General features: G+C 47.0%; 1 protein-coding gene across 7 annotated transcripts in view; it reads left to right on the plus strand.

Moving 5' to 3' along the window:
• CUX2 (cut like homeobox 2) overlaps positions 1-13,767 on the plus strand; it is a 261,050-nt gene that overhangs the window by 58,768 nt on the left and 188,515 nt on the right. The window lies entirely within an intron of this gene.

Raw genomic sequence — 13,767 nt, forward strand, 5'->3', positions numbered from 1 at the left:
GTGCGTGGATGTGTGTGAGCATCTTGGAGGGGCACATGGGTGCGTGACTGTGGGTCTTTGTGGGTCTGTGTGCATCCATACAGCCGTGTGTGTGCACATGTGAGTATGACCGTGTGTGTAATAGGAGTGTGTGAGTGTGTGAGCATGCATTTGAACACATGCTCATGTGTAGCGGAGAGTGTCTCGTGGGTGAGTATGTTGTGTGAGAGCGTGTTGTGTGCATGTTGAACATGAAGGCATGTTGCATGTGAGCACCCATTGCATGTGAGAGCGTAAGCCATGCTGTGTGTGCGTGCACGCATGTGAGAGAATGTAACATGTCGAGGGTGCATGTGTTGCATGTGAGAGCGTGTGTGGCACTCTCCCATCCTCTCCCGTTTGGAGTCCCTGGCAGAGCTGTCTTTGGGTAACTCAGCCTGTCACACACCTTCCTGGGTTCGAGAATACAGTGGGCCAGCACTGTTGACAGGCTGCCAGACTCCCACCTGGCCCCGACTCCAGTCAGAGACTCAGGAAACCTCCAGGTGCCTCTGAGGATGGCGCCGTTTTGAACCCACTCTGCTCCCACTGTGGTGTTGTTGAGCTTTGCCCCTGCAGCTTGGGCCATGTGAGCAATGGATGCTTTGTTTCTGGGTGCTGCTTTCTAAATATAAAGTTATTTTATGAAACAGAATGTGCTTTTTCAGGGCGTGCCTACCCCTGGCAATGAGAGCCCCTGGTTGACAGTTGTTGGTCTTGCCTGGGGGGAGGCTGGCGCCCTGGGCTTGGTTGCCCCGAGCTGGGTAGTGGGGGCTCCGGCCCTAGCCCTGGAGGTGATCAGAGCTTCCGCAGGGGCCACAGCAGCCCTGAGCCCTGCCACCCACAGGGCTCAACCTTCTATAATTGCTTCTCTAGGGCAGAAAACCCACCCCCTGAGGGAACCTGGTGGCCAGAGAGCTTCTCTACGGGACCAGAGGAACCACTTTTTCATCCCTGTCTCCCTCCAGCTCACCTCCTTGTCACCGGGATTTGTCTTGTGGTATCACCCTATGCAGGACAGGGTGGCTGGTATGAGAGAGCTGGATTTTACAGAGTAGAAACCAGGTACTGTGCAAAATTCAGTATAATCAGGAAGTAGTGCGAAATGTAATTCGGGAGCCTGGCTTCAAATGCTATGTGTGGCCTTGAGTGTGTTGGTCAGCTTCTCTGAGCCTCAGTCTTATCATCTGTAAATGGGAATTGTGCCCGACAGCCTCAGGGCTGTCTCTCAGTTGTTACCTTGGGGCCTTTCTTGAAGACAGCAGTTTTACATGGGCTGACAGCCGGGTTCATTGTGTCCTACTTGCATTGTGATCATGGGCAAGTCATCCTGTCTGTGCCTGTTTTCTTACTTGTAAAATTGGGCTAACAATAGTACCTACTGCATGAGATGTTGTGAGGGTTAAATTTCTTACTTTACATAAAAGGTTAGATTAAGTGCTGTAGAGCATGAGCTATCATTGTTATTTCTGGAATGCCTGAACCCAGATTAAAATATCCCGTCAGCACACAATACCATCTTCTTTTTTTTAAAACACAACTTGTAACCCACTCTTTCTGCAGCTTTGCCCACTCTGTGCCAACAGGCAGCTGCTGTGTGCCAGGCATCTGACTGGGAGTGCCCAGGGCATCATGGCATGGGTTGTGGGGTGGGTATTCTGCATGGGTGGGCTGGGTCAAATGCTATGCTGTCTCTCCTCCAACGATTTGGCAAGGCGGGTACAGACTCGGTTAAGTCACTCTGGGCAGCAGCCAGGGGTGAGAGCCAACCGGCAAGAGAGCCACCTGGCAGTTCTCCCTGCCGGGGTGGATCCAGCAAGCTTGGGCTTGTGGTGGCTGTGGGCACCCTAAACTGTTTTGTGCACTTGTCAAAAGGCAACTGACATCTGAGCATTGGCGGCAGACAGCAGAGGGGAGAGCCGAGTACAGAGGGCTGTTTTCCCCCAGCCTGACACCGCATGGTGCCCTGAGCCCACCTGCCTTAAACCATGTCAGGGGCACACTGATGATGAAATACTCCATTTGGCTGGGCAAAGCCCTTCACGTGAGTAAGGCTGTGTCCTAAAACACTTTATGGGCATTACCTCATCTAGTGTATGTACACACCTTTTGAAGTAAGTCCTACTTATTTCTACTTTACAAAGGAAAAAGCTGAGGGCCGGAGATGTTTTGGAATCTTCCAGATCTGGGTAGAAATTCTGGTTCCTTCAGTTGCTCCGTGACTTCAGGCCAGTTACTTAACCTCTCTGAGCCTCCAATTCCCCACTTCTTAGGGTTGTAGCAAGGGTTCAAAGGAATATGTAGTTAAAATGTAGTTAAATGTAGTTTAAATGTAGTTAAAACATTTAGCCTGGCATCTGGCATGGTAAACGGTTTTTTAAGAAGGTTGTTGTTATTACTATGATTCTTATTTCATCTTTTTGCAAGGGAACATTCCTTGCCAGTTTAACAGAGATATCGAGAAGGTTCAAATTCGATGTCTTGAGGTCTGCAAGGAAGGGGGTATTTTTACGAGGAGGAAAACATTTTATTATTATTGGCAGCAGATAAGTTTGTAAGTTTCCTGTCTAGTGGGGGACACTACTCTTATCTTCAGGGTCTTATCTGCTTGTGTGGGCGGAGCCTCTTTGTTTCACGGAAGAGAAACTCCCCAGGGTTTTTGCCCCCATGCTCATTTCTATAACCAGACTCATTCAGACGCTTTGAGCAAAAGGTGTCTGGTGTGTAGTAATTGCTCAACAAGTGCTCTTTGGATGGGTGGATGGATCATGCTCCTGAGTTTACTGCAGCTAAGGGAGTGATTGGATTCAGGGACAACGTGGCAGCTTCCCACAGAAGAGGGGGCCTGATCTAGGCACCTCCCCTTCAGAGATGCACACTTTGCAGAGCTGTGGGTGCATGGAACATTTCCTGGAGTTAATCGCTTAACTGTGATTGTGATGGCCAGAGGTAGGGTGATGGCAGAAAACTGAGACACTATCCCACACCTCAAAGACCAGGGAATGGGTTCGAGGCAGTGAATATGACCTTGACGGACAGGTAAGCATTGACTGTGGGGGGAATGTCATTCATTCAGTGAATATTTTCTGTGCTCAGTGCCGGGATGCAGGGAGACGCCTTGTGGACTCAAGTGAAAGAGAAGAACTGATGATGTGTGAATCTCGAATAGACTTTTCAGGGATTATGTCACAGTGAGGTAGAATTTGGGGCCACTCTCTACTGTAATGGGCAGGACTCTTGTGTTTGTATGAGAGAAACTCACCTGGTGCCAGCTTAAATCAAAAAGGATTTTTATTGGCTCACATGACCTGAAAGTTCCAGGTTATCTGGCTTCAGGCATGGCTGTATCCTGCAGCTCAAATGTTATCTCATCCTACTCGTCTCCTAGCTCAGCTTTCCTCTGTGTGGGTGACTTTTGTTCTCAGCCAGGGTTCTCCCCTGACAGCTCTCTTTCACCAGCATGGCAACTCTCAGGGAAAGAAAGCCCCTTTTTCCTAGTAGCTCTAGCAAAAGTCCCAGGATTCACTCTACTTGGACCAGCTTGGATCCTTGCACTTGCCCAAGCTGTTCTGACCACCTGGAGTGCTCTCCTCCCTTCTGCGTATCCCAAACCTACCTGCCTTTCAAGTCCTGCTTGAGCTCCATAGCTTCTATCTATAGTCTTCTTCTCCTTTTGCCTTTATCGTTTTTTTGCATTTTTCTCTCTCTCGGAGCACCAATCATCTTTTTTCCTGCTTTGTATCTAATTCAGCTGCATCCTGGCTGCATTGTGTTCACATCAAGTAGGCCAGAATCCCTGACAGGCCAGTTTCATTTCTTACCTTTCTCTCTCCTGCCCCGTACATAATATAAATAACTTGAGAGATACCTAATAAGTGCTTGTTAGTGGATTTGGGGCATTAAGGATTTAATTTAGAAGCCAAATCCCAGGATGGCTCATGGGAGTCATGGGTCAGCAGGGTCCAAAGGGAATCCCAGGACTCATCTTGCTGAACTGTTCATTTGTAATTGGATCCCAAAGACTTGGGCCTCTCAGGAGGCCAGTGAGGAGATGGGAAAGGGGGTAGGGGCTCAGTTCAGAAGCTGGGCTTTCCCAGGTTCAAATCCCAGCTCTGTGCCCTTCTGGCTGTGTGACGTGGGACAAGTTGCTTCACCTCTCTGTGCTACTCGTTCCTTGTCTGTAAAATGAGATCATTCACACAGTGGGTTTAAGGAAAGGGCCTGGGACACAGCAAGCGCTCATTGACTGTTCACCATTATCATTACTACCATGCTGTGTTCAGAGTCACCAGGTAGAGAGGGATTATAAACTCCATTCCTATTTACTAGAGGAGGAAATAGCAGCGCAGTGAGCTTCAGAGACACCCTCAAGATCACAGAATGGCTCCCCACCCCACTCACCTCGACTCCCATTTCAGCCCTTGATCTTCATGTTGGCTGTCCTTTTTGAGACCACGTGAGCTTGCAGCCCAGTGTGGCCCTCAGGGAATGTTGACTCCTCTTTAGAAGGAAGGGGTAGGGGTGGGGGGGCCATTTGTCTCACACAGAGGGTGAGCAGGACTCTGTCTTGGTGTTTCTCCTGGCTGGGTTTTTGCTGTCATGTCTTGAGACCTGCTCTCCTCTAAGTAGCCACCCTTGGTGATCTGCCCTGTGAGCGGCCCATCACTGCCCCCAAAATAGACCCAGGAGCCATGCTGAGGGTCATACGGTCCCCACTGAGCTCAGGGTCTGCTGCCCCTGCACGCTGCACTGTGCCTTTCCATGTAAAGATGCATCTGGTCTTCTCCCGGGCAGTCTTATTTATTTCTGCCTCCTCAGAAATATTTGGGGGTGATTAAAAGGAAATGTTCTTATAACTGTAATGAAGTGAGGTTTGGGGGTTTTGGAATGATTGGCTGTGGCCTTGGGGGCCAGTGCTGGTTGACTTGATAACCGAGTTGATAGGCAACAGAATATTGATTTCTCTCCCCCTCCTCCCAGGAAGGTGACTCAGTGAAGGGGAGATGTTCTGAAGTTCAGGAGAGGGCTACTCGGGGAAGCCAGAAAGAAGCTGTGTGTGTGTACATGTGTGTGCTTGCGCGTGCACAGCTCTGCTGCTCCCTCCAGGGCCTATAACTCACAACCACACTCCCCCTGTCCCCTCGAGATGGGGCACACGGGTTCCCACCTCTTCAGCTGCCTTTTCCAGCGCTCATCTGGAGAAAAGTGAGGACTTTGGAGCTACACAGGCCCAAACTGAAGCCTGTGTCTGTCACCTCCTGGCTAGGTGGCCTTGCGTAAGTGGCTTTACCTTTCTTTGACTCAGTTTCCTTCTCTGTAAAGTGGGGAGAGCATACCTGCCGCATGGGGTAATTCAGAGGATTAATTGAGAATATTTCTTGGTGATAATTAATGGCAGCTCTGATTGCAGTGATGATATTAACAACTAATAATTTGTATTACTTGCTGATAGAGGAGCAGAGTGCCATGGGAGTGCCAAGGAGCAGGTGATGGATGTTGATGGAAGCAATCCTGGAAGACCTCCAAGAGAAGGGCCTTGAATGAAAGAAATGCTGACGCGTGACAGAAAGGGGGAGGGGTGGGAAACACTTTTCTGTTCCAGGAGTTCATAGGCTCAAAGGCAGGGAGGTGTGGGAACCACACACAGTAGATGGGGGACCAGCTACTGTCCAGTGTGTAGGGGAGGGGACTGGGAGGGGCGAGGTTGTGGCAGAAGAGGGGCTGTTGGGCTTTGTTTGGCCAGCGACTCAGGTAAAATGGTTGATGGAGAGCTTTGTGCATCAGGACCCATTTGTTCTGTCTGAAATTCAGAAGCAATTATGATACATTGCACCTCCTCCCTTGGCTGAGTACTAATTGTGAGCCAGGCATTGTGCTAAGTGTTGACTTACACCATCTCATTGAATCTGCACTGCCCCCCTTTTACAGGTGAGAAAACTGAGGCTCTTTGTAACATTTACTGGTGCACCCGAATGTATACTCTTCTGTGTCATTCACCCCTTCCCTTGAATCACCCACAGGGCCTGGTTAGACCAGGCAAGCCTCCTCCTTTGTGGCCAAACCCACAGACTCCTCACTAGCCCACCCACCTGATGTGGGTCATATGAGTCCTTGGGCCACATAAGTTTCTCCTTTGCGGAAACCTTTTTGACACTTGACTGGGGCACATACCCCTTTCCTCAAATTCCTTGCCTAATTCAGTCAGGTGAAGATGTCATGCAGACGTCACTTATAATTCTTTTCTCCATGTTCCCAGCTAAGTTCTTTTATTGCCTCGGGGAGTTCCAGGGAGCTGCAGGATTCACCTGGGCAGGGCCTGATGTCACAGCTGCGACCATATTTATGACATGCTCTCTGGCTTAGGGGAGTTTGGAGGGACGGGGGCGTCTGCATGGCAGGCAAAATGCCCATTCTTCAGGTGGGGGTCAGAGAGTACAGGGAGCAGAAAGGCCTGGGGTGGGACCTGCAAACCTCAACGAGAAAACAAATGCCTGATATTAAAACTATGTAAGAATGAAAGCAAATAAATGGTCTTATACACAAAATCCCTTTGTGCCAGGCAGCACCCAAGGCAGTGACAATGCAAAGGTGTCCAAGGCAGCTGGATCCCTGACTTTGGGGTGCTCACCTGGGCAGACACCCTGTACAAAGTCCACCCACTTCAAGTCTAAATTTAACTCCGGGAATATTTGTCAAGCACCCCCAAGGCTCACCCAGTGAAATGGAGAAGCCAGTGATTCTAGAAGTTCCCACAAGGTGAGAAATGAGGGGGAATTTATATGGGAGTAACATCTACTGTCTTTCAAACTTGCTCTCTGAGCTGGGTGCTTTCCAGCCACATTCCCTAGTGATCCTCACAGCATCGACCCATTTCACATATGGGGGAACTGAGGCAGGGAGCATTAGGTACCTGCCCACATTCAGAGGAAGTGGTCAAACCAGGATCTGAACCCAGGGCACTCGGACCTCACAACATCTTCTTTCATTTTCAAATGGGAAAACAGGCTCGGAGAGGGGTTGGGACGTGTTTGCCTTTCAGAGGTGGAACTTCCCTGTATCTGCAACTATTGGTTACCTCATGGTTTGGTGAGGAGAGGGTTAAGTTGGCTGTAAAGCCGTGAAACAAATAGAGGAAAATAGAAAATAATTAAGTGCCAAACACCCTGGCATAGTGATGGGCAAGCTCTCCATGGTCCCTGTTTCAGGAGGTCCCTGGGTGTCTGAAGCAGAATTAAGCTTTGTGCAGGATTCCTCAGCTCATGAGGCCACTTTCATTAAGTTTCTTTGCTCTCTGAAACGTGGGCACAGTAACCCTGTTTGGGGAGAATGTTTCTATGCTTGCCCCCCTGAGTTGGATTGAACCAGGAGAGGAGAACAAGGGGCCAGGAAGGAGGTTGGTGTGAGATCTAATGAGGCCCAGCAGTTGCCTAAAACTTGACTGCTGTTGTGGAAATGTCTCCTGCCTCGTGGGACAGTGGAACTTGCAGAGGCTAGAAGTCAGGGCACTGGATTTTATCAGTGCTCTAAGGCCAGTGACTTCCTGCCTTTTGCCACTCATTTCTTCTTGTCTAAAACAGATGCTAACCAAGGCTTCTTCTGTGCACTTAGGCAAATGCATTGCATGCCTGTTTGGCCAGGCTCAATGGGAAAGGGTTCTGGGATCAATTAACAATGTCTGCTGCAGGTGCTGGAGGAGGTGGTGGTGGTATGTTTGCCATTCATCTATTTATTCATTCAGTGGGCACTTTTTGATTGCTAACTATGTAACAGGCACTGGAGACAAAGCAGGAAACAAAGCAGGTATGGCTCTATGCCCTGGAGATTTCAGACTGGTGGTGGCGACAGAGTAAAGCTGTGTTAAGAGCAGAAATTTTGTGTGCTTGGATCACTGCTGGGTTCTCAATATCTAGCTTTTACCTGGCACACATGTGCCTTCAGAGATTTATTGGCTGGACAGATGAATGAATGAGCCAAGTGCAGATGAATATGTAACTATAGAAAGTAATAAAATCTACATGGGAAAAGAAGGGGATGGTAAAGAAAGTATAGTGATTCCCTCTGGTAGGAAAGTGCCATGTGTTCAGAGGGCTCACAAACCAGCAAGAGAGACTGCATTCAGCAAAGAAGCAATAAGTGAATTTATAATTCTAAGTGCTCTGCAGTAAGAGATGTTCTGAAGTGTTGTCTGGAGGGAACCATTGGAGGTAGGGTAATTAGGGAATATTTAAAAATATTATTCTTTAACTTTTATTTTTAAATTGTTTCAAAAAGATTTACAAAAAGTTGCAGGAATAATACAGAGAATTCCCCATATTCCCTTCACCCAGATTAACATTAATATAATGTAACATAAACATTCAACATAAGCACAGAACAATTACAAAATGAGTAAGTTAGCATTGATACAACACTATAATCTAGTGTACTGATATTACTCAAATTTTTCCCATTGCTCACTAGCATCCTTTTCTGGTCTAGGATCCAGTCCTGGATCATGCACTGCATTTAATTGTCATGTTTCTTGAGTCCTTTAATATGGAACAGATTAAAGTGCATGGACCCAATTCAGTCAAAACAGAGTGAATCTTGGGACTTTTCCTAGAGCTACTGAGAAAGAGGTGTTTTCTTTCCCTGGGAGTTGCCATGCTGGTGAAAGAGAGCTGCCAAGGGAGAACCCTGGCTGAAAACAAAGCCCACCCACACAGAGGAAAGCTGAGTCAGGAGGTAAGTAGGATGAGATGACATCATTTGAGCTGCTGGATACAGCCATGCCTGAAGTCAGTAACCTGAAACTTTCAGGTCATGTGAGCCAGTAAAAATCCTTTTTGGTTTAAGCTGATTATTATTCATTGAATTATTCATTCAGTGAGCATTTTTGTGCTCAGTGCTGGGTTGCAGGGAGACACCCTGTGGGACTAAGTGAAGGAGAACTGTTTGATGCGCAGATATCAAGTAGACTTTTCAGGGACTGTGTCACGGTGAAGGAGAATCTGGGGCCTCTCTCTACTGTAATACACAGTGCTCTTGTGGTTGCATGACCTTGACACTTGAGATGAGAACTGGCCTTTTATTTTGTAGATTGTCCCTTGATTTGGGAATGTTTACTCATGATTAGCTTCAGGTTACGCATTTTGGCAGAAATGCTACAGGAGTGATGTTGTGTCCTTCTCCATGCATCATATCAGGAGGCACATGGTGACCATCTGTCCCATTAGTAGTGATGTTAACTTTGGTCACTTTTGTCTGCTGGGATTCTCTGCTGTGAACTTATTGGGTTTCTTCCTTCGTAATTAATAAGTATCTTGTGGGGAAACACTTTGAGACAATGTAAATACTCTGTTACTAATTCTTTTGCCCACTAATTTTAGATCCATCAATGCTTCTTGCCTGAAACAGTTATTACTGCGGTGTTTGCCAAATGGTGATTTTTCTCTTTCCATCATTACCTCTACATTTATTAGTTGAAGAACTTTTCTTTCTCCCTCACTTATTTATCTATTCAGTTATTAATTTGTTTCAGTATGGACTTATCGATTCATATTTTATTTTGTGTCCCCCCCCTTTTTCTTTGTCCCCTCTCTATTTCTACCCCGCCCTCCTCTCACTCTCCTTCTCTTCCTCTCTTTTATTCTTTTATTCTTGCTGAAGAAGGCTTTCATCCCGTAGAGTTTCTCTCCATTGGATCTAGCTGAGCATATCCCTGAGGTGTCATTTAATACTCCTCCATCCCCTGGGTTTCCTGTGAACTGGTGGTAGCCTCAGAGGCTTGACCAGATGTTGGTTCAATGTTTTTGGCAAGACCACGTCATGGGTGGTGGTGTGCCCTTCTGTCAGGAGGTACGTGAAGCCTGGCTGTCTCCTTTTCTGTGTCATTGAGATTGATCTGTGGGGTTTGGAGCTGTCAGCCTGATCTGTCCGTCTCCCATCAGTTCTTCATCCGCTGAGTTTTGCACTCACTGATAATCATTGCCTGTATCCATTAATTCATTAGGGGTTGCAAAATGTTGATAGGTTGATTCTGTCCCTCTTCTTTTTCTTAGCTGGAAGATTTCTCTACAGAGAAACCACCCCTCATCAATTGTTTGCTCACTCTGAAGGCTAGTGTGTCCAGGAAAGGGCGGATAAATGCTTAATTCTTTCCCTTTATTTGCCAGTTTTCAAAATAAAGAGTTGCTTCCCCAGTGTCCCCCAAAAGTGGCCAATAAGAGTTTTTTTAAATATCGTTGTAAACCCATGGATGCAAGTGTCATTGGAGTGTCCTCATCCATTTCAGTTATTATCTCTATTCATATTCAGGTTGTCCAGTCTCTGGTGCGTGGGGACCTCTGAAAGTTGACCCCTGAATCCTTTGGACTCCTCCAGTAGTCTTGGACAGTCTCCTTGCTTTCTAGGAAGATTTCCAGACTCACTGTGTACATTTCCCACCCCAGCTTTGGACGCAGACATTGCTCCAGGGAGTCCTGGATCCTTTTACTAGGAAATGGTATTTAGAGACCACAGTCTGGGTGCTGAATGAATGAATGTACAGAACATCTCAAAATAATGCACCTCAGGGCATTTTCAGTGTCCACGGTGGATGGGATGGTGGGGAAGGGGGCAAGGTAGTGTCTTTGAATTTGGATGTCATTTCTTTTTCAAGCCTGTCCTGGGTTAATGACCTGTTGGGTGCCATTTATTCACTTTGGCCATACCACGCGGCTTGTGGGATCTTAGTTCCTTGACCAGGGATCGAACCTGTGCCCCCTGCAGTGAAAGCACGGAGCTCTAACCACTGGACAGCTGGGGAGTTCCCATTCATTCACTTTTATTCCTTTCACCCAACTTCTTCATTTAGAAAACCAGGGTGGATCTTCCCCATCTTCAACCTATCCCCTTACTTGGGATTGGCATTTTCTTGGTGAAGGTCTTTGAAGTCAAAGAACTCCCAGAAGAGTGAAGCCACTTGTGGTCCATCAATCCCTATTGGGTCCTGCCATGCTTTTTTCAGCCACTCAGTGTGGGTACAGCTTAGTGAAGGGTGTGTGTGTTGGGGGGGGTATCACTGCTATTTGCCTCTTAGTATCTTTTGAGAGGGAGCAATAAGAGAGTTCACCGAGGGACCATCAAATCCAGACCAGACAAATGACAGATAATATCCCTTCATCAGAGCAACTTAAAAATTAATATGAGCCTCTGAGTGTTACCTCGCCTTTATCTGAGCAGCCTGCATGTCTGTGTTTGAGATTAAAACTCACATTTCATTTTTATATGCTGTGCTTAATCCAATAATGATTTCATGTTACAAACAGCAGTAATATCTTTCAGCATAGTTAATCAGAATAGACTTAATGCTGTCACTATTTATTAACCTTTGTTGAAAAGCAAGAAGTTTCTCTCTAATCTGTGATTGTTGGTCGTGTCAGGCTCTATCAAGTGAAAAAACAGTTTTGGCATTCATTAAAATAGTGCGAATCCTGAAATGACAATTGGAGCCGGATGGTATTTGGTGCATGAAATCTTCGCTGCGTTCACCAGGATAACTGAGAAGGCTGAAGGGGGGCGGCGAAGAGGGAACCCACACATTCAAAAGACTATTTCATCCCTGAGTTGCTCTTGAATAAAGAAATTGAGAGAATGGGGCAGAGAATGGGGTACAGGTGAGGGGAGGGGTCGGGCCTGTTGATGCCTCTCGCCAGAGAAACTCATTGTTGGTTCAAAGCAGTGGCTTTGAACTTGGATCCCAGATGCCTCATCACTTTCCCAACCCTGTAACAGGTTAATGACCCACTGGGAACCATTTATTCACTTTTATTTTTTTCCCCCAACTACTTCTTCATTTAGAAAACAATGGTGGATCTCCCCGCCATCTCCAAGGCCCAAGTTGAGTTGGAGTCCAACTGAAGGAGTCCCTCAAAACAGGCTGGTGGCTGCCAGATATCAGCATGAGGTTCAGAGATCTCAGTCGGTAGTCCTCAAACTTTAGAGTGCATAGGACTCTCCTGGAGAGCTTCTGTGATGCCTGGGGAATCAGTAGGCCTTGAGTGTCCTGAGATTCTGCATGTCTAACAAGTGCCCAGGTGACATTGATGCTATTGGTCCAGGGGCCACCCTTTGGACAGTACTGAGAGCTTTGTGGTTTGGGGTTTTCTGAACCATGCCAGGGTGTCATGATTGGGTCAGTGGCCCGATGACCTGGGCTGGCAGCCTTGTTGGAAGGTTTTATCTGAGGGCTATAATGGTTCTTGGAGTAGCAGGGCTGGGCATCTTAGCTTGGGGCAGGCCAAGCAGAAAGTATTCTTCCTACTTTCACCTTGCAGATATGGCAATGGTTCTTCCTCATTATCACTTCTCTGAAACAGACCACCTGATCCAGTGCTTCTGAAACTTTCACATGAACATGAGTCACCTTGGATTCTTGTTTAAATGCAAGTTCTGATTCACTAGGACTTGGATGGGACCCAAGAGTCCACATTTCTAACAGACTCCCGGGGATGATGAGCCACCTTAGTGGACCACACTAAGCAGCAAGGCTCTGTTGATTGACAAGAAAACCCAACAGTTGGTTGGTCAATTCCTGCACCTTCCTGGGCCTGAATTATAGAGTTTGAGTCTTGCTAAATCCACCAACTCCCCTGAAGGGAAATTTACCTTACAAAAAAAAAAAAAAGGAAAGGAAGGAGAAGGAAGGTTTCAACTTGCAGAAGCCTCCTCCAAAGGAAAGTGGCTCTCCCAAGGGACATCTTTTTCTCTTTTTCACCTCAAAGAGCCCCCAGATATCTTTATCAGGAAGTCCCCATTGGGTCTTTACCTTTCAAAGGTGATTTAGAGAAAAATCTAATCCAGTCAAGAGATCTGGTATTGGGAGGCATAGAAGAATATTCCGCTAAGCAAATACACTGGTTGTTCAGGGTTGGGTGGGGGAGGCCGAGGTTGAAGGCTAACTGGTCTCTCCTGTCATAAGAAGGAGAGACCACTTGGGTGCTGAGCAGCGTTGTGAGTTTTGCCCGCATAAACAGGGAGGTGAGCAGGTGTTGTTAATTATTTAGGAAGAATTAAGCAGTCTGGGTGGGTGGGTTTTATGCTCTGTTTGGTAATAAAGGTTGCTGCAGAAAGGAATTTTAAAATTCAGTATCCTCACTTGCCTCATCTTGCAAAGAAGCCGAGCCTTGGTTTGACTGGTGGGAGCATCTGGAATTAATGAACCGGCCTCTTATGGTGCAGAAATCAATGTTTGCTGCATTAATTGCATGATGCTGAAACCCCGCTTTTTAAATTTCGGACTCGCAGAGCCGCAGCCTAAGAAATCTTTCTTAAGTGGCGTTCTGGGGCTTCGCTATTGCCTTCATCTGTCTGGGCGTGGGGAAGGAACTGCTTCTTCACTGTGGACTTGTGACACAGGGACATGGAGGCATGGGAGAAACTTAGGATGAGTTGTGTGCTTTGGAGGCCCCAAAGGGGCAGAACTTGAGGATTGGTTCCCTCTTGAGTAGCTGGACCCTGTCTGGACTTCCATCTCCTGAGAGTTTCCAGTTCGTCATTTTCTTTAGGTTAAAATAAGCCATATTAAGAAAAGCTGGACAGATGTTCCTTGCCTCTCTTGCTTTTCCCACATGATAACCCTTTTGGAATATAGACACTTTGATCTAAAATGTAATTTGGCCACCATCTCGTTAAGTACTGGACATTGAACCACATCAATCTGCCCGCCCTGGCTGCACTTTGCATTTCTGTGGACCCAACCTCAGTGCTAGACACTTTGGGTGGACTATC

The sequence above is a fragment of the Delphinus delphis genome, chromosome 13 (assembly GCF_949987515.2).
Source record: "Delphinus delphis chromosome 13, mDelDel1.2, whole genome shotgun sequence".
Lineage (NCBI taxonomy): Eukaryota > Metazoa > Chordata > Mammalia > Artiodactyla > Delphinidae > Delphinus > Delphinus delphis.